The sequence below is a fragment of the Talpa europaea genome (assembly GCF_964194135.1).
Source record: "Talpa europaea genome assembly, chromosome: 10".
NCBI lineage: Eukaryota > Metazoa > Chordata > Mammalia > Eulipotyphla > Talpidae > Talpa > Talpa europaea.
This window is the reverse complement of record NC_140077.1, coordinates 55,383,321-55,406,101: the sequence shown is the minus strand read 5'-3', so window position 1 is coordinate 55,406,101 and position 22,781 is coordinate 55,383,321.

Below are 22,781 nucleotides of genomic sequence, written 5' to 3'. Positions count from 1 at the left end.
GTAAAATATATGTAAAATAAAGTATATCCTTTGAAATTATATGTAAAACATGCAGTTTGTGTTGATTCAGAGAGGCAGTACTTTTTATTAGGAGATAGCTATCATTGAAAAGACATGGGATATTTAGAGTTAAAGTCTTCTAGTTGATGTTCCCACAGACTGTTCCCGCAGAATGGCTAGGCCATAGTTTTGTGTTAAGCAATTCCTTTAGCAAGTTTTAGTAGGTATCAATAACAAAAGCATGGGCAGGGTGAAAGACCTGATATCAGGAAATGCCTGAGGAACAAAGGCTTCTGTTTACAAGCATAAAGATTGTACAATCATTACAATCATCATGATTCTCAAATAAGGTGGTCAGACATTCCCAGGCCAGATTGCACATACTAAATCAAACCTGCAATCCTTTCTCATTTCTTTTCTGTAATAGTCTCTATGTCAAATATGATGGGTTTTTTTCCCCCCTAAATTCAAATGACTGCATTTACTGAAAAATATAAAACAACAGTGATTCTCAAATGTGATAATGCACCAGAATCACCTGCATGGCTTCTTAACCAAAGATGGCTGGACCCCACCCTGGCTAATTCTGAATCCTTTAAAGGTATGAGGGGTCGTGGTGGTAGCAACAACAATATAAATTTCTAGTAAATTCCCAGATGATACTGCTGCTGATATTTGGTAATGAATGTTCGAGTACTGCACTGGAATACAGAATAATCTGACTTTCCTATATTCTTTCATTAAATGACCTTAGAATATGATATAATTATTATTTTTCTAAATCAGACTCCTGATGCTGGGAACTCAAACTGAGCTAGCAACTGACCTTTTCTAAGTATTTTGTAAATGTGCTGCTTTTAACTTACATTTTTTTAACTCAGATTTTAATGGCTTGGGGTTTTGTTTTTGTTTGTTTATATGGTGTTTTCAATTGATTTTTTTAGTACCACATACTATTATCTTGCTTGCTCTTTTTAACCCAAGTGCTGGTCCAATAGTTTTTATTCATTTTAATTACTTTGCTAGATTTCACCCATATGTTGCTACATGTCAGGATTCTTATGAAAGCTGATCCATCATATAACTTCTTAGCTTTATCGCCCAGATTTTTCTCTTCAGATTTTGGTTGTCTTTATTACATATGCCAATTTCATAATGTTTATGATAGTTGGATCTCTGCTTGGTTTGCCAATATTCACCAAATATGCTAACATATTTCTTATCAGTACTTGTTAATGTAGTAAGAGGAAAAATACTTGACTTTCAGCCTTTCCTCCTCATCCTTAAAAGACTTCTAGGCATATATGTGTAAAATTATTAAACATTAAATCTAACAATTACAACAATGCAGTCATGCCAATATATCTAGAGGTGACTTACATAACACTAACATTAAGAGGGATTAGTTTTTCACAATTTTAGTAATGGCAAGGATTTAAAACTATCTACCCCATCCCCTCTTACACACTTAACATTGTTAAAGCATACCTGAGTAAAATATTTGAACTAAATGTTATGGTCCTTGTCTAATTTATCTGCCCTGTGTAACCGAGCTGATGTTACAGTAAAGCTGGGTTATAACCTCAAATCTTTGAATATTCAATACTTTATAACAAAAACAAAATTCTGTATTTACCCTCTAATTGTATTCTGCATATAATTAATGTAAGTTTGCTTTAATTTGGGCCATTGAAATTTCTTTACTAGACTGATACTGCCAAATCAAAGGAAAAGTGAGAGCTGCAAAATAGAAAGACCAAGAAGTTAAATAGTAATTTGTACCAGACTAGCACAATATTTGATGGTGTTAAACAGAATTCCACCTATCGATATATTGGCTAAATAAATGGATATCTGTCTGTCTGTCTATTTATTTACCTATCTATCTATCCATCTACCTACCTACCTACCTACTTAACAATCATCTATCTATAACAAGAAGTCAGGAGATAAACAACATAGGTGTAGGGGATCACTGGCTTTCATATCGCCACTCTTAGTATCCGTTTCTCAATATCATAATTGCCGAATGATGACAAAACGTCTGCTCCAATTCCTACCTCCAATCTTTAGGCAGGGATAATAAGAAACACCAGGAGAAAAGTTGTTTTTATATCTTAACTTCCCAGGATCCACAGAATATTACCAGGTTTTCTCACTTTAAAGTTATCATAACTAGAGGACCATAAGATCTTATAGAAGCCACATTCAGAAATTCAACTGTTGATGCAAATAAGATTTAAGAAAAAAATACAATAACATAAAATACCTAGAAAGGGTTTACCTAGGTTTGTTTCTATTGTAAACAAACCATTAATTTAGAGTATGGTCTAAAATATAGTCTAAGAATTTATTCACTATAATTAATGTTCTATTGGGTCCAGATACATCAGAAAGACTAGTGTCTATGACATCTCCAAACTCAGTTCCTAAATTATTAAGATGACATTTACAGGGTGAACAAGGTAAATGATAAGACTAAGATCCTTCAAGAATGAAATCAATAAACCAAGAATCAAAGTAAGTAACCAGGAGGCAAAGGATAAAATGAACAGACAGCAAAGAGTCTCTTTGTAGATAAAAATCCCTGATTCATAAATGAAATATTTATTAGTTTCTAATTTCTAAATCACAGATAATGTACTAGGCCCTGAAAATAGTAAGACCAAAAAAGGTAAAAGACTGGAAAGATAGTATATAGAATATCCACTTTCAAATAGTTTATCAGTACTTGCAATATAGTACTATAGCCAATATGGACTACAAATTTGGATGCAGACATATTTTTAGAGAACAGCTGCATAGTGATTCTACTTTCTTTTGCAGGATAAGAATACAGAAAGCTTATTCTGAGTCTGCTTTGAGAACCAGAAAAATAGAAGTACAGAAATTATTTTAAATCCCTATAGAATGACAATGCAGTCATAAACACAACATAGGGGTGGTGAGGCAAGAATTGGTTTTCATAGTCAAATGTAATAAACTCCATATGAAAGAGGATAATTATCAACTCAGTGCCCTGTTAGAACTTGGAGTTAAGGAAAGAACCTTGCAAAATCTTCATTATAGTAATCTTAATTTGCATAATTATTTTATTTACATAAAGTCCTCAATCCTTAATTAAATATACAAGGAAAATATATTTTCTCCCATTTATCTGAAATTCATTTGCATTGCAGCTAATAGAAAAGATGTGAAGCTGGAAAATTAAGCATGAACTTCTAAACTTTTTATGTTTTTTGAGTTTTTCTTTTGTAGAAAAATGAGGAACATTTTAATAGGTTTAATCTAAATAGTATTCAGATGCCATCCATGATTTGTGTGAGCAAGGCTAAAAGAGGAAGAAAGATTTCAGAATCCTGAAAGAATGTGTGTGGGTGTTGGAGGAAGGGGATAGGAAACAATGAGTTTAAATGGACATGTTCATTCTGGTGTACTTAAGTAGCCATAAAATGGATTAGTTAACATTTTTAATTTGAAATATGAGACAAAGAATAGATTTTCAGTGGAGAAAATGATCTGGAAATCATAGATATATGAATGGTATTTGCAACATAAGGAATTGTGGAATGTGAAGAAAATGGGAGTTAAAAAACAAAACAAAACAAAACAAAAATGCCGCAGATGGAGGAGTAAAATCCTGAGAAAGGTGTCATTTGTAAACAAAGAGATTACTTCTAAAATAATGGAATATTATTTTTTTTACAAAATCTGTAGAAAAACTGATGTGTAGTGACTATTGAAGTAATAAATGTTTTTTTTTTTTTAAGATTTATTTATTTATTTATACAAGCACTGGGTACAGTCAGAAGTGTGGGAGGGTGAGAGAATTCACCAGAGCGGGGAGCAGAACAGGCAGACTGAGGAAATACACTGCTGAGAGGAGCAGTGGACGACGTGGCAGGAGAGGTCTATTGCGCCATGTGGAACCCTCCCTGGCGGCGGGGGATCGAACCGGTGCTGCAGAGGCTGTGGGCAGCTTCGCAGCCCAGCGCTCAACCACTGCGCCACCAGGGGAGGCCCTGAAGTAATAAATATTTTGGTGATATTATGGAAGCACATTCAACTTAGTTGTAAGGACTAGAGTTAGTTAAAGCATGATAGAAGGAATGGAGAATCCATTATAAATATCTCCATCAAAAATTCCAATTTTCATTTTGGATAGGTGGATCTAGTGACATGTGTTTAATATATTAATCTCTTAGGCCAATTTAATCTGTTAATCTGCATATATTTTTATCTTGATTTTTATATCTAGAAGTTCAATATGGGTCTTCTAAAATATATTCATTTCCTCTACTTTTTTGAATACATGAAATTTACTTATATTTTAATTATTTGTCTACTAATTCTAACATGTAAGTCAGCCCTGGACTGGTTTCAAGTGTGATATCACCTTATAATGAGGCATATTTACCTGTTCTTTGCTTGCTAATCAATGATTAAATCCAGACATTGTAAATATTACCTTATAGGGAACTGGGTATTTGTGTAATCTAATAATTATTGAGATTTGTTAACAGACACAATTCAGTTACTTGGAAACAGTTTGATACTTTCAGATCTTGGTATTAAAATTTGGCATGTAGGACTCATGTAGTGCTCATCTAAATTCAATGATTCCCCACTGCTGAGGCAATAATCATCTGTAGAAGATATCCTGTGTTTGTTTTTTATATATATATATATATATATATGAATCAGTACCATCCTCAGCCCTGTGTGAGCACCAGCACGATTATCTCTAATCCTTCTGGTAGTTTGTTCAAAGTTTTAAGTACTCTCTTCTGTCACACTGATCAGTACTCAACTGGATACTTGAGGCGGCTCTCCAAAGATCTCTGGAGTTCTTTCTCTTTGTAGCTTTCTTCTATTCTCTGCCCTGTGAAATCTATCCAGCCTGATCTGTTCAGGCTCTCAACTCCACTTCCTCAGCTCAGGGAATCTGTTCACACTGTCTACTTTGCTATATTGAGATGTCTTTGATTGACAAGATACACAAACATAAAATTTTCAGTTGCTTATTTACTTCATGGGACAACATAGGAGACAATAACCAAAATTTTACATTTGTAATATAACACAAGACCCAAACACTTATAGTTAATGACTCCTAGGACTTATTTTTCACTATATTTTGGCTTGCATACACTTAACAATGTCCAATTAGTGTCAAAATATGATCATCTCATATTATGAATATATTATCTTTGTTGAAATTGTTGTTTCTAATCTGTCACTCTTTTACCATGAAAACATCATCATTATGCTGTTGTACACTATAGAAATTTCATCACACTTGTTAAGCCCCAATACTATAATCATGTCTATGAAGAAAACATGGCTCTTTCTCATCCATGAGATGAGAAAATATATTGACTTGCCTAGATTCACTACCATAAGTAGGATACTTGGCTAACTGAAGTCTTACTGAATGTTATGTATTGTTGTGGATATAATATATGTATCAGTATAATATGTTTGGATCTCAGCTTGCTAACTTCCACTTGGATGGAGAGGTTTCATTTATGACCCAAACCATTAATGTATAATTACAGTGTGACTTTAGGGAATCCACATTACAATAACACAAGAATACAATTCAGTTGGCAGTAAAAGGGGAGAGGACATGAACAACTAAGGTTAGGATTGGGAAACCAGTGTGCAAGGGGTCATGTTCTGGTCCCAAGTTTCCTTTGTGGCATCACTTGCAGGAAAAGTCTCCAGCAACTGTTGCCAAAACCCAGAGAAGGCTTCTGAGAAGCAAAGGCAAAGAGCCCAACGTGCCTTAGATTGAATTAATTGCACTTCTACAATTATACTACATTTTTTAGGCAGTTAGAACCAGGAGGACGATGACAAAGAAAATTAGATAGCCAACTATACCCAGGATCCCAGGAAACACTTGCCAGAGCTGGTAAACTCTGGAGATAGCCAAGAATAGCTCAGAAGGGGATAGGTAGACCCCCTACCTGTTGCCAGGGTGATTACAACTACACCCTGGAAGTCCAGAAGAGGGGAAGTGTCTTGCAAACTTCTGCCCAGAGTGATAAAGAAATAGCCTAGCTGGGCACATAGTGAACCCCAGAAAAGAATGGAGTGAGCAGCCTCCTGCACCGCATTTAAGACAGGAATCCTCCATATTGCCTCACAGTTGTCTTTTCATGAACTCTTCCCTCTAAGACACTGCCCAAGACTACTGTCTGTAAATAAACTTTACTTTGCCTATGTGTGGCTTTGAATTCTTTCATCTCCATAGTCAAGAACTGAGGAACCCAAAAACACTTTCAGATATATATATATCGGGGTCACCTGCTAGTTTTATTTGGGCTTCGCCCATTGGCACAGCTAGGCTTTGATCTATCCTTGGTTCTATCACTTCTGTTTATCAGTGTCCTCAGAAAAAAGTGACTGCTTTGATTGATGGTATAAGTCCCTTCATTTCAATTACACCCATTTCCAAAGAAGTCAGGATCATTATAATATAAATACATACAGCCCTCACATTAACAGTTTTATATATTTCCAAATACAACTGATTTATTCAATAACCTATAACATACATGCTCACATCCTTAGTTAGGGTGTTCTCATATATACTCAAACTAGGATTAGAACTTATATTGCATTTAACTTTACGGATGTTGTGCCTCCCAGGTGGCGCGGTGGTTGAGCGCTTGGTTGCGAAGCTGCCAGCGGCCTCTGCGGCGCCGGTTCGATCCCCGGCTGCTCCCCAGCCACCAGAGGAGGGTCCCACATGGAGCGCGGACCTCTCCTGCCGCCCGCTGCTCCCCTCAGCAGTGTGCTTCTGTCCTTCTGCCTGCTCTGCTCCCCGCTCTGGCTCTGGTGAATTCTCTCACCCTCCCGCACTTTTGACTGTGCCCAGTGCATGTATAAACCAAACAAACAAACAAACAAATAGATGGATAAATAAGACATGCCTCTAGAAAATTAAAAAAATAAATAAATAACTTTAAGGATGTTGACAGCCAATAAACTACAGGCTATATAATTTTTCTGTACCAAATCGCACACCTAAAGTAGACAAGTAAAAAGGAAAACTCTAGTCTTTAATTCTAGAAAATAACAATTTAGAGATAACTAGATTACAATAATTTTCACTGGTCAGGCATTTTTAGAACTTCTTCCAAATATAACAAAGAGTGTCAGTATTTCCATTATTGCTTTAGAGTATCCATTGCTGGTGTCGATCCATATTATTGGTCATCTCAGGTTGCTAATCATTAGGAATCTAAAATAAATGTACTTAACACCATGAGGTTAAAACAGCTTAAGAAAGCCATTCTGCTAAACATATTGTTCCTATTCATTCTTAACCCTGGTAGGTTTTTATTTATTATTTTTTAATTAGGTCAGGCTCAATTACATCTTGATTACATCTTTGTACTTTGATCAGTACAAAGCCTGGTTTCACCAATATATTTGTTCTTTTCCTTCGGCTTCAGCAAATTTAATATATTCTGAAGGTTGCTGTGTTTACCAACTGTAATAAATGTGAAAAATGTAAGATAAAGTCCATAACATTTCTATAATCATGTGATACAAAGTCTGTATTATGTTTTATCAATATATGCTTGTATTAACGAAAAAGAAATGCATAGATGACTGCCTTTTATTCTGACTGTACAAGGACATTTTGTGAAATGTGTGTTTTCAAGTATCCTGACTGCGCACATCTGTCACCTGCATCTGTCTGCATGTGAACAAAAATGAGCAAACATGTAGGTAAATGCAACTGAAAATAAAATACAGAAAGAGTCAAGAACAAGTAGCAAAAAAGTAAAAAGCAGAACGCCAGTCATGACCTGAAGTAAATTCAGTAAATTTAGACTGAATGAGATCAGTCCAAGTTTTAGAGTGAATGTGAACACAGCGAGTTACTCACACTTTTAACTCCATATACTAAAGTTGAGTGGAGTTGCACTGATAAGAAAACTACCATAATATTTATTACCCTGTAGGTATTTTATTCCATAATATGTATTTTGGCCTATTTGGGGTGAGAAAGAGTGAAAAGATTGGAAAATAAACAAATCCTGCTCTTCTGAAAGCTGGATCAATCAATGTTAAATTGTTTAAACATCATTTAATAGTATTATGCTAATTATTAATTGTATTGAGAGCATTAATTAAATTCCCTGAACAAATACACAGAAAGGTCTGAGAACGATAGCTTTTATGTATGCATTTATATGTACAACTATGTTTAACTCATTCAAATATCCATATAAGACTAGAATGTAAATGCTTCTATCCCCATAATCCCCCTTCCTTATTCACAATTTTTTTAATGAAGGTAGCACAATCTTTTTAATTTTTTTTTTTTTTAAGTTTTTAAGAAAGGAACAAGGACTGAAACTATAGTCAATAGCTTCAACCAGTAGACTGTATAACTTTATAATTAATTATAAAACATGCATGCATTTATAAACAACTGCCCAAACAATGATGCTGAGAAACCTCATAAGGATAAATAGATTGCACAATACTGTTATGATTAAGCATTTTTTTCCTCCAAGGGGCTATTTAGTTTTTATTGTTATTTTGCAGTTTAATAAAAATGTAAATGTCATTCTGAATGAGAACAATGGAGAAATGGTGAGGGAAAAAAATAAGGTGGGTATCCTAGGGCACAGCAGTAACAGATGGCAATGAAGATCCTCTCCTGGATTCACCTGGGGGATTTTAGTGCTTGTGGCGCATAGCATGGGGGTGGGGAGGGATAATAATCTCTGCTCAACCCTGCAGTTAAATACAAGACTGGTTCATGAAGGTTCAAAAGTTGTAAAAGTATTCTAAAACAGCAACTGGGGGCAGAGAATATGCAAGCAAGCATATATAGAGAGAAATTGTGCTTTAAAAATCCAATTAGTTCCTGGGTCGTCATGCTGTACTTGTTTTAACATTTTGTTAATTTTTTAGCATTTTGTTTCACTTTAACCCTCATTATCCCAACTTGTGGCCTTTTCACAGTTTACAAGTCGGAAATAGTGGTAATTAATGTATGTTGTTAAAAATACAACTTATTCACATCAGTGCAATTCCACTCACTTTAGTATATGGAGTTAAAAGTATGAGTAACTTGCTTTGTTCACATTCACTCTAAAAATTGGACTGATCCCATTCAGTCTAAATTTACTGCATTTACTTCAGGTCATGACTGGTTTTCTGCTTTTTACTTTTTTGGGGGTAATTCCAAACTCCATGGTGGGACTCCATGGTGGGACTCAAGGCCTTGGGACCTTTAGTTACATTTTAGAAATATTACAAGTCTATTTTGTTTTTAATCTGTACCATAAACATAATGTTTCCCAAAAATCTTCATTGGCCATAAAAGGTTATAAACAAAGCAATGTCTTTAGAGCCAAGCAAACATAGGTTTAAACAATCCATGGGGTCTTTAATTAGCTGTGAGATTTGGAGGAGTTACTTCCTTTCTGCAGCCTTTAGTTTGCTCATCTGTAAAGTAGGATCTAAGGCTTCAAGATAAAGTCTGTATGTTAGTCTTTCTAGAGAAACAGAACCAATGAAATGTGTGTGTGTGCATATGCATGTTTATATACATATGTGCATACAGTTATATGAGTGTACAGGCAGGCAGGATCTCTATGACCAGGCAGTCAAGTGACTGGTGAAGGAGAGTCCTGGAGCTCTTGGGGGCTTTTGCAGGCTTTACTGGGATTTTACCTGGTACACTGCAGGCAGGGGTACAGTGTGCTACACTGTAGCACAGCGATTGTTTGGCAGGCCTCCCAGCCCCTGGTGAGTCTTTACTCTTTCTGGGCTTTTCCACGTTCTCTCCTGGCCTTGCTTGTCTGCTGTGCCATTATTTTGTTCCCTTTCGCTCTGCTGTTCTTTTTGCTCTGCCGTCATCCTTGTGACTCCACCCTTATAAGCCCAGTATCTCAGCCCACGTGTATCCCACCGACGCATGCCCACACCCCATTCCATGTGCCCGCCATCAGGCATGCATTTAATCTAATGATGGGAAGACAGAAAAGCCTGATACATTTTACCTTACCCTACATGAGAGATCTTGAAGGATTAACTCATGTTATTATGGAACTGACAAGTTCAAAGTCTGCAGTAGTTGTGAGACCTAGGGAAGAATTGATGTTGTAATCTTGAGTCCATAGGCAATATGGAAGAAGGACCACTTCCCCTTGGAAATTAATTTTGATTGGCTGTAGGGTAAGAAAAATGTATCAGGCTTTTCTGCCCTCCCGCCATTAGGATTGATGAGGGATCCCTGTTGTCCTGAATGCATGCCTAATGGCGGGCACCTGGAATAGGATGTGTGCATGTGTAGATGGGATTCACCTGGGCTAAGACTGGGCTTTTTAAGGATGGCGTCACGGGGATGCCAGCAAAAGCCAAGAACGAACAGAAGCAGCAGAGCAGAGAAGCAGAGAGAACATGAGAGAAGGCCGGAGAGCTCAGATAGAGTGAAGACTTGCTGGCCTGCCAGCCTCCCGGGCCCCCAGCACCTCTGCCTGCCATGTGCCTGGTAAATCTAAGTAAACGACCTGCAAAAGCCACTGAGGACTCTGACTCCTCCTTTACCAGGTCTGTTGGGTCAGAAAATCTGCTCTGTGGTCTTCCTGCCCCTACACTGGCTTTATTTACAGTGACCTTACTTAACCACTTAGTGGCAATCCCAGGTGTAAGAGGCAGGAATGGACACAGTGCAGGTTTTCTGATCCCATGCAGACCGGGTAAAGGAGGAGTCAGAGTCCTCAGTGGTTTTGCAGGTTTTTATTGGGGTTCACCAGGCATATGGCAGGCAGGGGTGCTGGGGGGGCTGGGGGGCTGGCAGTCCCCCCAGCCCCCAGCAAATCCTCACTCTATCTGGGCTCTCTGGCGTTCTCTGCTTCTGCTTCTTTGCTTCTCTTCGGCTTCTTTCTCAGCTTCTGCTGGTGTCCCGGTGACGCCACCCTTAAAAGCACAGCCTTAGCTCAGCTGAATCCCATCTACCTATGCCCACACCCTATTCTAGGTGCCCGCCATCAGGCATGCATTCAGGACAAGGATCCATCATCTATCCTGATGGCGGGAGGGCAGAAAAGCCTGACATTTTCTTTACCCTACACCAGGGCAACTGTGCATCTGGATGGATGAATGCATTGTGGCTTAGGAGGAGCACAGACAGACCTGTAGCATAGGGATTATTAAACTTAACTGCAATTAGAATCACCTGCAGAGCTTTAACACTTAAAGCAGGCCCCTGGCCCCCACTCTAACTTAATTTGATAGCTCCCCAGGTGATTCTAATGTGTGCCCTGAGTAAAAATTCACTTTTGTAGGAAAAAGAGGTGAATCTAGAATTAGAAGTATGTTGTATATTGAGCCTGGCTCAAGCTCACAATTTCTGTATCTCATTACCTTGCCTTCAGTGTGGGTTTGGGGCTCTCAAAATTATTCCTAGATATTGTTGGTAAAGCAGAAGAGAGAATCCTCTTTTTGACATTGATTTTTGCCTCACAAAGAGAGCTTTCTATCAAAGAATTTTTTTTGTTATGTGCAAGTAAAATTAAGATAATGCAAAATCCATGATATTTAAAGATTTTTCATAGTTGGAATAATGTAGTATGAGGCAAACAAAGGTGAATGAAATGATGAAAATCAACTTGAAAAATACACTATGAACCAAAAATGAAATCAAACTACTAGTCAGTTTAGTTGCCTTAAGTTAAACTTAATTCATCAAATGTCCATTTTGGTCCAGTTTTTACATTAAAGTCTATGAATGACATAGGGATAATCTAAGTTAGGAGCTTATTATTTCATTAGCAGTAAGTGAAATATGATGTGCTGATTCCTGATTAGTAATAAAACAGTTATCATTTGTTCAACATTTATGATATATTAAACACTGTTTAGGCACTTAAATATATGTACACTTCTTATAAATTTAAATAAAACATGAGGTGGTAATTTAAATAAAACATGAGTTAGTAATTACCATTTTTAGAGAAGAAAACAGGTATAAACTATTAATGACATTGTTCAACAGCTAATTACTGGGGTTTTAGAATAAAAATAGGAAGTAGGAAGAAGTGGAGTCCAGAACAAGGGTTCCAGAAAAAGTCCCTGACATCAAAATGATATTTACGTAAAGATGACCATGGAAGGTACAGGAAGGAATTAAGAACACCATGAAAAAAGTATGAAAGATGAAATATAATACATAAATGTGAAAATATAACTGAAATCCAAATTTTTAAAGCTATGACAAAACATTCATTGATCTTGATTTTCCACATTTTTCTAATTGGAATTTTAGAATAAAATTGGAATTTTATGCTAAAATATATTTCTAAATATATTTTATTTAGAATAAAATATATGAAATATAATTTCCATTCTCCCCAGACTCCACTTTTCTACTTCTCCAAGAATTTCACAAGCAATCATCATGAAGTTTACTATCCAAAATACAGCACACCTATGTAAAATTACATGGCACTTGAACTCAAGATGAAATAGTCTGTTTTCCTAGCCTTTCTCTCTTTCCCTTTCATACCCATGAATGTTTGAACATTCCCTTATCTGTCTGTTGGGAGTTTTTTGTTGTTGTTGTTGTTTGTTTGTTTGTTTGTTTGCTTTTTTTTCAGGCTCTCTTCCAGAATCAGCACTCTATTTGCTGGCTCTTAAAACATTTTCCACATGACACTCTGTGTCACTGGACTGTATATTTATTGGCAAACCTCACTCCTCTCAGGGATTGAGTACACTCAAAGACAGTGTTCTAGTCATAGATATTTATGTCCCAAGTTGCTCAATAAAAGAATGAATCTTCAGTTCGGACAGACAATGTCCAGAATGTAAAAAGTAAAATTAAAAAAAAAAAAAGGAAAAAGGAAAAGAGAGAATGGCAAGCTAGGACTACTGAAACAAGATTTCTAGAACTGGCAGCAAGTAAGGAACAAAGGTAAATGGAGAACTAGCTGTCATGAAGAGTGATGTGAAGGAAAGGAGGGAAAGAAAATCAGCTAATCCTGGAATATCAGATATTCTCAGTCTTTACAAGGTAGGTGAGCTCCCAACTCAGATTCCTAACAGAATTTTAACTCTCACCTGAAATATAAATTTTTGCATAAATCTAGAGTGTGAAAATATAACTGAAATCCAAATTTTTTAAAGCTATCACAAAACATTTCCTGATCTTGATTTTTCACATTTTTCTAATTGAAATTTTAGACTAAAATTGGAATTTTATGCTAAAAACTAAATGCTTAAGCTGCCCAAGGAAAGGTCACTATATATCTAAATATTACCGTGTGTACTCGAAATTGAAAAGTGGGACTTACTTTGAGGCATATTCCCTGTTATAAAACATAAGGTTGTGGACTTTATCTTAATATTTAAATAAAAATACAGGTTTTTTTCCCCTGCTAGAGTGTAATTAAAGCACATATTTAATCTAAACTGTGTTAATGAAGCATTTTTTTCATATTTTGTTCATTATTATTATTGGAGAGGAATAGAATTTGCCACCCAAAATCTATTTTGTTGGCAAAAGATTTTGAGCTATAGACTAATACAAAGAGCACATATAGGAAAAGTCTTGAAAAACAGTAGAAGTTGCTGTTTTGTAAGAAACATTTATATTTATGATAAAATCTCCCTCTCTGTATCAGGAAATTGAGGATGCCAAATCCCTAAAAAAATCTTCACAGTGATGAAGACATTAAATGTGCATAATATCCATATCCTCATTTATTGAGTTTTGCTTGATAGCCTCCCCTAACTCACTCCACACCTCAAATATCTTTTTTTCTTTAGTTGGAAATGGTAGTTAAGGTGGTGGCTCAGGTCATTTCAAGGAATTACTCAGATTTTCTGGGTCTCTGCCATGGAACAGTACACATGTTATTAAACTTCAGTTTTTCTGTTATTTTTTTATTATAGGTGCTGTCTCAACCAATAAGCTAGAAGGGGAGAGAAAAACATTTTCCCTACACTGCCTCACCTATTACAGATTTTAAGTAAAGTTTTGTCTTTTGTGAGATACTGAAATGCCTACTTTTAAAAATATTTAAATTTCATTCACAATTTTATAGATGGAAATCAAGCCAATGAATACATTAATAAATTATAAAGACCTATTACCTGCTCAAATTTAAGCAAAAAGTTCTAACCTGAACTATCTCTAGTTTTGAAGAAAGAAAAAAAAGATCATAACAATTCTCTCTTACTTTAACACAGTCACCTAATTAATTCTTGAAAAGTTTGGGGAACTGTGTTTTGATTCTCTTTTTAAGTTATCAAAATTACCTTTATGTTCAACTACAATGGCTAAAACCAGCTGTTATAGTGGATTAAAGAAAACAGTTTTGAGTTAAAAAAAAACAAACTAAATTAAAACCAAGTTAATTTCAAGCTGATATAGAAAGCAAAAAGAAACAAAAAAAAAACAAAAAACACTGAAAGGGAAACATAAAATGGTGTAATAAGTCCATAAATATTAAATCCAAAGACAAAAGAATCATAGCTTATGAATATTATTACTAGAGGAAAGAAAACACAATATGGAAGCCACAACTGGTTTAAAAGAAAAAAAAACAATTATCATGACAACACCTACATTGAATATTTATATTTTCTTGGTTTGGCCACATTTAGGCATTACATTTTTTATTTTTTAACCTCTGTGTTGTGCAATCATCCCAGGCTGGGTAAGTTCACTGTTAGTTCCAACATTTTAAAGGAAAATTTTGGGAGCCCTTGGCATCATCTTCAGAGGTTGTAATGGCAAACACGTGAAACAAGCCAGCGCGGAGCCAGCAACTTGACCTTCCTTTCTCCATGCTGACACTGCCTTTTGATCCCCTCCCTGCTAGGCTCAGGTGTGTACACTTTCTCATATGCACACACCAATGCTCAGATGTCCACAATCAGGGACACGTGTCCCATACCCACATTCCTTCTGCATAACCACAATCGAGGCCATGGGTGATAGCCAGAGTGGCTAGCGGCATAAGAAGAATGATTTATTCATTTACCCTACACTGTGTAAATGCAATAACTTGCAGCAATTTGCTTTGTGATTAATTTTTCTAAGCAAATTGTTAGAAACATACATATCACACACACATCTATATACTTATATGACTATATATCCTCACCATTTTTTATAAAAATATCCCTATAAACAAATTGTTTTCTTATTTTCTAGTATGTTAGATCTTTTCCTTCACAATCAATACAGATCTTATTTTGATATGAACATAAATACATGTGGATGTTTTACTAATACAAGTATTAGTTAACATCACTATACTATTATTTCCCATTAGTGAAATTTAACTTATATACTTATTTCCCCCCAAAAAAGCGCTGCTGTGAATTTTGTATAGATTTCCAGGTGACGTTAAAAAAATTTAAGGTTTCTACTTTTATACTTGGGGTTGTCTTTTTTACTGTTTAATTTGCAAAAATAGGTTGCTTAAGAATATTAACCCTTTGTCATATATTTTAATTTTCCTCCAAATTAATAATTTTTACTTGCCCACAATTTCATTTATTTATTTGCTCATACAAGAGCCGGGGTGCAGGCCAGAGATGTGGGGAGGGAGGAGGGAAGAGGATTCACCAGAGATAGAGTGGGGAACAGAACAGATAGATCTACTGAAATACACTGCTGAGGGGAGCAACAGGCAAGACAGGAGAGGTCTCTCTCAACATGTGGGTTAGCTCCCTGCTGGGGGATCAATCTAACTTGTGCTGCAATGGCTGTGTATAGCTTCACAGTGCTGAGACTTAACCCTTTGTGCCACCAGCGAGGCCCCACTTGCCCACAATTTTAATAATTTTATTTATGTCTTTTGACATTTATGCCATGCATAGAAAAAATATATATAAAATACATTAATTTTAAGATATTGTGATATTAAAAAGTTCTGTGCATCTTTTCCTCTTTTCATTTTTTTTACTTTTTAATATATTCAATTTATCTATGAAAGTGTATTTTGATATAAGACAGCAAATATGAATCCAATTTCTCCCCTTTTCCCAAAATAGTTAAGTACTGATACCTACTCCATTTATTGAATAACATTATTAGCTTGTTATATGAAGAGAAACCTGTATTTTCTAAAATTTTCCACACTATTCTGTACATGTAGTGTATACTTTCGCTTTTCTGATTACTATGCTTTTACAATAAGTTCTACTAGTTCATAACCTTAATCTTATTTCACTATACATATTACCCCCAAAGGCTTTATGACTACATTTTATGTTCATATAATCAAACCAACTTTGATTTAATTTTAATGAGCATAAGAGTATTCATAATTTATTAGGAAATCATTGAACATAATTTACCAGGAGCCAATATTTTCAAATGATGAGATAATATCATGTTGAATTGGTGGAATCATATAATTTATTAATAATTCTCATAATTGTTGTAAATCATGATAAACATGGCTGATTATGGTTAGTCAGAGTTCATGTTGGCATTAAGATTTTTTTGTATTTTCATCATATTTTTAGTAGATTATACTTCTTAAAGGAAGACTTAATTTTATATGTAAATGATGTTGCTAATATTCTAATCAAATTCTTTCAAGGACACTTTATTTCCTATGCATTTGTTAATCATGTTATATTCAGGAAAAAACAATAACTTCTGTGAAAATCATTCTTTTTAATTTACCATTTGTTTAACTGGAAGAAATGTGAAACAAAAGTTGATCAAGAAGACATTTCTTTACCTTGAATTTATGTTTTGCGTGGTTTTCAGTTGTGTTATTTAAGGTACCAGATATTGGTTTGAGGAATAGCAAACATGTAAATATAAATATATATTCTTTGTTCAGTTTTTTCAATAAATATTTGTTGACCATCTCCATGTAACACATACTATTCTAGATTTTTTTTTAATCTAGAACATTATTGCCTTGTTTATCACTACCATTGCCTAACAAAATCATATGTTGGTTAAACCCATGCATACATCTGCTTCACTGAAATTGACTAAAGAAAGTGATATCTATTCTCTAAATTACTGATTTGTAATCTCAAATAGGTTCTTTTTACTGCCTAGCAATTGCACCGAATTGTCCTACCCCATTATTTCTTCCACTCTTCATTTCTGTTATTCCTATTTCATCATTGTCAGCACCTCCTCCTTTTTCTGTTTTTATCCAATATGCTATGAGTATTTGATTCCCAATTGCATAATTTCAGATGGGACCATTCCTGGATTACAGAACTTTAGAAATAACGAACCACTCAGTGACTTCATTGGGACATTGGCTAGCTATTTGAAAGGATTATGTCCCAAACTGAACTTTTAATATTCCCCTCACATCAGTTCTTCACACTGTCTTATCCATTTCAGTGAAAGGCAGCTTCACTTTTTATTTATTTATTTTTTTAATATTTTGGAAGGACAGGTTTATTAGGAAAAGGAGAAATGAAAAGAGAAACACCTGCAGTCACATGCAGGCAGGAGAGCTGACAAAGGCAACTTGATTTTAACTACAACTCAGGCCAAATAACTAATCATCTCATTTCCATCTATCCCCATACCGTATCTAATACACAGCAGATTCTTCAACTTTCACTTTAAGATATATCATAATTCAGTCATTTCCCACTACCTTCCACCATCAAACATGTGATATACTACCAAATACGTTCCATAATTGTATGATAGAATTTATCTATAACATATGCAGAAATACACAAACACATATATTAGATTCATAAGTCTGAATATTAATAACATCTATATGAATGTTAATTATTCACACATTTTTAATTTTTAAAAATGCTAACTGAGGGCTTCCCTGGTGGTGCAGCGGGTTGAACGCAGCGCTGTGAAGCTGTCCGCAGCCTCTGCAGCGCAGGTTCAATTCCCGGCCAGCCAGGGAGATTCCCACATGGTGCAGCAGACCTCTCTTGCACGCCCACTGCTCCCCTAAGTGGTGTATTTCAGTCTGTCTGCCTGTTCTGTTCCCCGCTCTATCTCTGAATCCTCTCACCCTCCCACACCTCTGGCTTGTACCCCAGCTATTGTGTAAAAATAAATAAATCTTTAAAAAAAATGTTAACTGAGAATTTTTTTCATTCTTTGGCATGCTAACAGTGTATCACGTAGGAAAAAAAAAACATTATATATTCATTTTCTTTTTACTTATTAGCATATATATATTTTAAAGATTTATTTATTTATTTATATAAGCACTGGGTACAGTCAGTAGAGCAAGAGGGTGAGAGAATTCACCAGAGCCAGAGCAGGGAGCAGAACAGACAGACTGACAAAATACACTGCTGAAGGGAGCAGAGGGCTGCAGGAGAGGTCGCACACCACATGGGACTCTCACCAGGTGGCCGGGGATTGAACCGGTGCTACAGAGGCTGCCAGCAGCTTCGCAACCCAGCACTCAACCACTGCACCACCAAGGAGGCCCTTATTAGCATATTTAAACCACTAACAGATTCCCTAATATTAAAATATGTTAAAATGAACAACTTTGCCTCTCTTTTCCTACATGAATCATGGTTATGTTATATAAGTTATATATACAGACCTTATAATAAGATAGGTTGCATGAATGTATCTTTGACCACAATGATCTCCGGAACATATTTACTATAATATATATGCTTTAAAAAATTAATTGGGTAGTGTGTCCTTTTTCTAGGGTCATGGGCATATTAAACAGCACTTTTTCCTTTGTGCATTACTTTTTATTTTATTTTGCAATACATTTATTTAATTATTTTTTAAATTGAGATAACATTAGGATTTCCCACAACAGGTATCATCATCATAGTGCACTGACCACCCTATCACTCTTGTCCACCACCATATTCCATATTCCATTATCTTCTCTTCCCTCTTGATTCTTTGTACCTCGCACACCCCTCCTGAATGCTTTTATTCTAAAGTCAGCTTTCAGGGGTCTGTTTTTAAGCTTGTATTTATCTGACCTTTACTTTGGTTTCTCTATATTTCACATAGTAGTGACTCCACCTGGTATTTATCTTTCTCCTTCTGATTTATAATGTTACTTTTTGAAGGAATAGTTTTTGGATCAAATTTTTAACCTCTTTTCAGCTATGGGATTGTTAATATTTTCTATCAAAGGTCAGTCTAGGAAGTTGTAATTCCTGAAAGTGCACACACTCGATAGACATGTATTTGTTATTACTAACACAGAAGCATCTATTTCCACATTCCTATATCTCATGATTTGTTGTGGTTTCTCATATAACCTTTTATAAGGCTAAGTAGTTATAATATGTACTGATATTATAATGACCCTAATTGATAAGGAAATGGTGTAACTGAAATGAAGTGATTTATACTATGAATCAGAGCAGTGACTTAATATACAGAAGTGTGAGAGGCAAAGGCAGATAGAAATCTATCTGTTTGAAGAGGCCAAGCCCCAAATAAAAATATTGTATGGTTTCACTTATAGGAGGAATATAGGGAACCAAATAAAACACAACACAACAAAACAAAACAAAAACAGACAATTATAAGCCAGAGATATCCTGCAGGGAAGGAGGCAGAAGAGGGATCAGAGGGGAGGGAGGGAGGAGCACAGGGGACTGAGGTGATGGTGCACGGGTGCATTGGTGAAGGAAATTCTATGGGGACAACACCTGAGGGAAAACAAACAAAGAAACATTGCTTAAAAATGAACAATGATGTAAAATACATATAAATTAAAAAAAAAACAAAACACTTAACAGGCAGCCCTGGTAATACAGCTCTAAAACAGTGCAAATTTAGCATCTGATTTAAGTCAATCTGAGAAATTTGGGATTCCAAGACCTGGGAGATCTCCAGTCTGCTCCAGATTTCAGTGACAGCCACCTGAGGCTTTGCCTGAAGGAGTGATGCTTCCTCTCCCAGCTAGCAAAACCTACAAAGGAAGCTCTGTCAGGAACTCTGCCCACTCTTGTTCTGGTCTCCCAAATCTCACCTTAGTGCTTCACATTCCTGTGACTTTTTCTGCCAGTTGAATGGTATGCTTGTAGTGTTGTAACATAAATTTCCCCAATAAGTTATATTTTAATTATATGCATGTATAAACTTGTAAATGTATAGGTATATTTATAAATTGGTATATTTATAAATCTACTTAGAAGGAATGTAGCACATGGAGATTTGAATTTCATTTCACACTCTGAAATTTTTTTCAGATTTAATTACAAATTCTACATTTCTTTCTAATGTATATATTTTTTCTACTTTTATTTCTATTGCATGTTTTTTTAGATTTGTTTAGTGGGTTTTCTGTGGAATAATGCTAAATTCTCATATTTTTGGTTAATAATATAAGTTTTTAAGACTGATTTTTGTGTTGCTTCCAATGCGCCTCTTCACCACTGATTTTATTGTTTTTGCTATCTTTATTTCTAGTATTCAGTGATGGATCATTAACACAAGGGATGTTTAAAAAATATTTTTAGCATTCTTCAAAAATGATTCTCTTTGTGTTTTGTTTTAGAAATTACTTTCTTGTTTACATTTTTGTTAAATTGCAATATGGAGAAAATGTGATCTACATTATGTTACTCCAAATATGCTCTGCGCCCAACATCATGAGCATTACCTGGAAAGTTGTTAGACTTCCAAAGTTATAGGCTACACAAAAATCCTAATGAATCAAAATTTCTGTGGTTGGGTCTCAGAAATCCATGCTTTCTAAGGCTAGGTCATGCCCTTGCATGCTAAAGTGTAAGGGCAAATTACATTTTTTCCATTCCTATTTTTCTGGACTTGAGTGAAAATTCTTTCCCTTTCTACTAGCTATAACTTTAAAATAAATTTGCGTTCAGTTTTTCCACAAACACTTTTATTGTAGTCTGAAATTACATATGTAGTTGAAAAAATGACTCAAATCTTGCAATTGGCAATTTTCTTAGTTATGACTAAATAACAGTGCTATTACATTTTATTTTATTTATTAGTTTGTTGACAGGGAACATGAATGAATTTCCTAAATTCTCACAACTAAGACATATTGAGCTAGTATTCATATAGATGAGGGGTGTGTGTGTGTGTATATATATATATATATATATATAAATATATAAATCCATAAACTAAACAATTTTCCTGTAGATGAAAATAAACCTGATGGGAAATGAACCTGAAAATAGATCTCTCATTATGCAGAAAATAATCTTGTTAATAATTCCATGTCTTCTATTTATTTCCTCCAGTAACATGGAGAAAAATTTAACTTGTTTTTTGTTGTTTTTTTTCCTCAAATTATCAAGCTTCTATTTATTCATCACTTTTTAAAGTAAAACAATAAATAGATAATACTTCCTAAGTATCCACTGCCTATCAGATTCTTTTCTTGTGCATTATCTCATTCATTTTGATGATCAGTTTGCATGTGAAAAGATACAAAAACATACAAGTTTGAGAAAATTATTTTTAAGCCAAATTACTCTAGTTACTAGCAAGTACAAAACTACCATGTATACCTCAGTCTAGCTGCTAAGAAAGTCCATAGTATTTGCCACATGCGATGACCTCTTCATGTAGGACTGAAGATTCAAAATGTGAATAATACCAACATTAACTAAGTTTTGTGTGTGTGTATATTAACTATGGCGTTAAAGACAAATAAAACTGAGCCTCCCTGATGGTGCAGGGGTTAAAATCAGTGCTAATAAGCTATCGCCAGCCACTGCAGCAGGAGGTGGATCCTTGGCCAGGGAGCTACCTACAAGGTGCAACAGACCTCTCGTCTCCCTGGCTGCTTCACTTAGCAGTGTATTTCAGTAGATCTGCCTGTTCTGCTCCCCACTCTGTCTCTGGTGAATCCTCTTATCCCTTCCTTGCATACCTCTGGCCTGTACCCCAGTTCTTGTATGCATAAATAAAAATAAATCTTTTTTTTTTTTAAAAGACAAGTAAAACATTGTAGGATATCTACAACATGTATTCAAACAACAGAAGAAAGGATGTTTTAGGAAGTCAAGGTTCTTATTACACTTAAACTACATTAAATGGAAGAGTAATGACATGCAGAACACAGAGCAGCATCATACTGATAACACTAATAATAACCTCATAAGCCCAAATCCATAATTTTAAAAACACTACCATCTAAAATTAGCATCAGGGCCTCCCTGGTGGCGCAGGCCATTAAGCGTAGCGCTGTGAAGCTGTCCGCAGCCTCTGCAGTGCCAGTTCGATCTCCGCCAGCCACAGAGCAACCCACATGGTGAGCAGCCCTCTCCTGTTGCTCGCTGCTCCCCTCAGCAGCGTATTTTGGTCTTTCTGCCTGTTCTGTTTCCCACTCTGTCTCTGGTGAATCCTCTCATCCTCCTGTGCATCTGGCCTGTACCCCGGCTCTTGTAAAAAAAATAAATAAATCTTTAAAAAATAATAAAAATAAAATAAATAAAATTAGCATCTGAGAGAAAAAAAATTATCTCTGACAAAATTAGTAACTTTTTAAAAATATGTCTATTGGTCAGAAAGTCAACTTACTAATTTTTAGATGTGCCTTTCTAAATGAGCTGATAGGGATATTCAGAGGCAGGAATCTGACTTTGTACTCCAGAATGGCTTTGGTTATTAAAAAAAATTAAAATATAGGTTATTGTGATTCACTAAATTTAAACAATAATACTTAATTAACAAATTAAAATAATGTTATGCCCCCCAAAAAACACACTTATCATATGTCATTCTTTAAAATAGATTGCTTGTTTGTTTCAAATCAGGATCAGACCCTCTATGCCAAAAAAATAATTTTGGAAAACAG